Raw genomic sequence first — 4,350 nt, 5'->3', positions numbered from 1 at the left:
TCACATAAAGTCTCTTGAGAGTGGTGCTTGGATAGGCCACTAGTTTAGATGAGAGTAGTGCTTGGATAGGCCAATGTTTTTGGGTGAGAGTGGTGCTTAGATAGGCCACTATTTTGGGTGAGTCTCCTCTAAGTCCTTAGCTAGTGTTGGAGCAGAGTATGAGGTTGAGGGTTATTCCCTTAACCAAGTACTGGGAAAGGTGTGTTTTTCCTTGCAGGTAGTTGGTGGGCGAACTCTACAAGTGACTTGGTAATGCATGTCAAGGTCATGGTAAGCCTATATCCAGCTTTACTATACCTGACAGTGGAATCAGACTTCCAAGTTTGTAAGTGACATCATCCGAGTAAACACGAGTGGGGATTTATATCCTGATTTGTTGTACCCAGCCGACGCATTGGGCGTGAAAATGGTTGGAGTGGTTTTGGTAGGATGAGATGTCACTTATACTGCTCTATTGTTAGGGAGATCTCCTAGGTGAATGCATGGCGATGCATTAGATGATTGATATGCATTGATATCTGTCATGAGTTGTTCTTATTGCATGATTGCTATTATGATGAAGTGTATGGTGTTTGACTTCATGATTGGTGAGTTGATGATTGAGTGAGATAGAAGTCCTTGGGACATGATTGGATGAATATGTAGTATAGACTATTATTCTATATTTGTATGGTTGCTTATTGAACTCTAGCTTACCCCTCTGTTTCCATGTTGATGGACTGCGATGATCATACTATGTATGGGAGCATGTCAGGGTTAGGTTGGAGTCGATGTGATTGCTACTGAGGCGTTGAATGTTTTCTCCCAGTGTCGGCGTTACTGTTGGAGTAATTGATTAGATTTTTGACCAGCACTAAGATAGTATTATTTTGGATGACTGTATATACATAGTATTATAGTTTGTATATAAATATTTGATTTTTTTTATCACTTCATTTATATGTATGTTTTGTTATCCAACTTAATATTTTATCTTAAATGACTATTGTAGTTAGCACGATTCTACTAAGTGTAGAAACCATAGTATGTTGTTACAAATTTAATTACGAGACTTTTTAGACTTGAAAAATCAATGTCCGATATATAAGTTTCTATTTGTAAATTCAATTATGAGTTTTTTCTATTATATATATATATATATATATATATATTATTTACATTATAATATCTCCTAAAAAAAATTACATTATAATATAATTCTTAATTGCAAATTCAATTTATCTAAAATGTATTATTTTAAAATTTAGAAAATATGTTCAGTTTAAAAACCTGTCTTCTGTTTTCAGAAAAGGAAAACAGTAAAAATATGTTTAGTTAAATCATTCTCAGTAAAAGTTAACTTTTTTTTTATATACATTTTTAAAATTACTAATAATAAAATATTTATGAACAATTATTAATCACGTGAATTCTCATTCTTTGCCCCGCATTTCTAAGAACATGACTATTCAAATCGAAGCAAAAATAATTTATAAGACAGAATCATAATTAAATATTAAATATAGTTATCATATATATTATTTTACTGTAGTTTTATGAAATAATTACAAATACAATTTAAGTCTATCCAATACAACAACAATTGCCCTTCTCACAAAAGCTTCGACCCGTTAAACCTTGTTTAAAACAAACTTGCTTGCACATTTCGTCATTATTGCATAGCCAAAACCCAAAACATTTCTTTTGTGCCATTGCTGCTCCTGCAACTGAAACAATGTTCACAATTTTATCAATGAAATTTTGCTATAAAATTAATATAGAACTATATATGCTTTTGCCTTCGTTTTTTTAATAAATAGCCACAAAAAAAAATTAAATGATCATTGTCTCACGTAAATTATGCGTTAAATATGTTCAGAGAATGAAAATAATTTCAATTACCTGAAGCGAGAACCAATGTAACAACTAAAATTCCAAAGAGAAAAGGTTGGTTGAAGCGAAAAATCATTCTGGGAAGAGTTTCTTTATGAATTCTAATCTTTCTTGTATGATGAATATTATATATCCTGTTACTTATTTATAGTCACTATTAAATGAATATTCTTGTTTAATTTTAGTCACTTTTAAATGATGAAAGAGAATTATTAAATAAACACAATTTTTAATATTATATATATGTTTTATGTATTTAAATATGTTGATCATTAAATATATCAAATATTTAATAAATGTTTTCTGTTAGAATATATTATTTATGAAAGATTTGGTATTAAATTAGTAATTGATATTGTTTTATGATTCAATTATATTTTTAATCCTTATAAAATAAAATAAAAATTAATTTTAGTATTTTAATAAAAATTTATTTATTTTTTATCTTTCTAAAATTTGAAACTATTGTTTTAGTTTGTAATTTTAAATACAAAATTAATATTATTATTAGTTGAAAAATAATATATTAAACAAAATTTGTTTTTAATTACTAGGGTTAGCCTAGTAGTTGGGTGGACAGGAGTTAGGGTAGTAATTAGAAGCATAGAGATCTAAGTTCAATCTTCATTACGATCATCTTTGTAATTTTTTTCCATCTTTACAAAAAAAAAATTATTTTTGTAACAAACTTTTATAATTTAGTGTTTTCAACGATTATATTTAGATTTTATATTAGGGTTAATTAATAATTAATGTTATATATTAATTTTTTATTATTTTAAAATATAATGACTTATACATATATATTTTTTCAAATAGAGAGTATATTAAATATTTCTAAGCAATTAAACTTTTGATATCCATTCTAACACTATTATCAAATTTAAATACATTAAGTTTTAGGAAAATGAAATTATTAGACTTTCATTACAAATATTACACTACATGCGTATATTGTACTTTTTTCATGTAGTTATTTTTTAAGACTATGATTAGTGTTCATCTTTTTCCATCAAAATAGTATTTTTTTTTATTACATAATAGATGTTGAAGAATGAAACATAGAATTTATATTACATTTCATGGTGTAGAAATTAACTCATTGAAAAATATGTGAATGAAACAATTTCTCTATTATCTCATAATAAAATTTTCATTATCAAAAATTTGATGTGGAAGATAATATTATTATCCACATATAGATTAATTATAATAGGATAAAAAATATATATTAAATTTATGATTGTATGCATTAATTTATAAATGTTATATAATCATTTTTTTCTATTATTATAAAATAATATATAACAATAATTTTAAAAAATAAATAAAATATATTCTATAACACAAAATGACTAAAATGTTTTATTTTTTAACATATTTATTATTTTATAAAACATATGTTAAATCAAATACCATACATTACACGGGACACATACTAATTAAATTAAAAAATAAAGAAAATTGGTTCAAAATCAATAATATGACGGTATTTTTTTCCAGTTACCATATTCAATAAATTTATATAAATAAAAAATTATGTAATTATTACATGATGGAAGAAAATAATTAAATTAGGCACAATTTTCTCATTATATATATTCAACGTATTTAAACAAGTCAAAGATTCTCTATCCAAAAGAAAGGAAAAGTCAAATATTCAACAGTGCAACTTAAAATGATGTTATTTAAAGAAGTCTAATGGATTAAAATTTTGAAAAACTATTTTAGCATATATATATATATATATATATATATATATATATTTTAGATTTTAGAAGATGTCTCATAAATGTAATGACTTTAAAGATTATTTTCTTAAAAAAAATTATAATCAAGAATCTTTAATTTAAAATTTATATCATTAAGATTTAGTAAAAATTAAGAAAAGGGTGAAGAAATAATGGATCTCATGGACAAAATCTTCTCTGCAAAAATAAGAGGATTTGCGAACGAAAATTGTTGTATACATCATTGAAAATACGTTGTTTCTTGTCGATTTACACATATATAATTGATTATGCATATATATATATATATATATATATATATATAACCAATTATATAATAAATAATAATATAATAGTAAAATATTTATATATATTGAAATTTATCAATTTAATTTTTAATTAATCTAAATAAATCAATAAAAATAATTCTTCTCTCTTCTCTCCATTTCTCTCCTTTAAACAATTTTAACTTTCACTTTATTTCTACTTTTTTTTTTCTTCCCTCTATTTATTTATCTTTTATACCAAAACCACGTTAAAGGTCAATAGGATGCATTAGTTATATTGCAAATATAAAAAAAAAGAAAGTACTTTTTAATGAAACAAAATGTATCTTTTTCTTTTATCATGATAAATAATCTGTCCTAGTGATAATTTTAATCGAGTTTAGTAGTGTAGTTATTGTCAAAACAAAATTTGGGAAATTAGACCATTATGGTTGAGATTGTCATCTTTTAGGAGCATCATG

The 4,350-nt window shown here is 24.5% G+C and overlaps 1 long non-coding RNA gene across 1 annotated transcript; it reads right to left on the bottom strand.

The window, feature by feature from the left end:
• Nucleotides 1-1,485: 1,485 nt before the first annotated feature.
• Nucleotides 1,486-2,310, bottom strand: LOC114916179 (uncharacterized). The gene is made up of 2 exons (XR_003804524.2): nt 1,882-2,310; nt 1,486-1,706 (listed from the first exon to the last, which is right to left on the bottom strand). It is a non-coding gene; the product is annotated as an uncharacterized LOC114916179 (long non-coding RNA).
• Nucleotides 2,311-4,350: the final 2,040 nt, after the last annotated feature.

The sequence above is a fragment of the Cajanus cajan genome, chromosome 1 (assembly GCF_000230855.2).
Source record: "Cajanus cajan strain Asha chromosome 1, NIPB_CcT2T_4, whole genome shotgun sequence".
Taxonomy (NCBI): domain Eukaryota; kingdom Viridiplantae; phylum Streptophyta; class Magnoliopsida; order Fabales; family Fabaceae; genus Cajanus; species Cajanus cajan.
The sequence above is the reverse complement of the archived record's forward strand: the minus strand, read 5'-3'. Positions and strand labels throughout refer to the sequence as shown.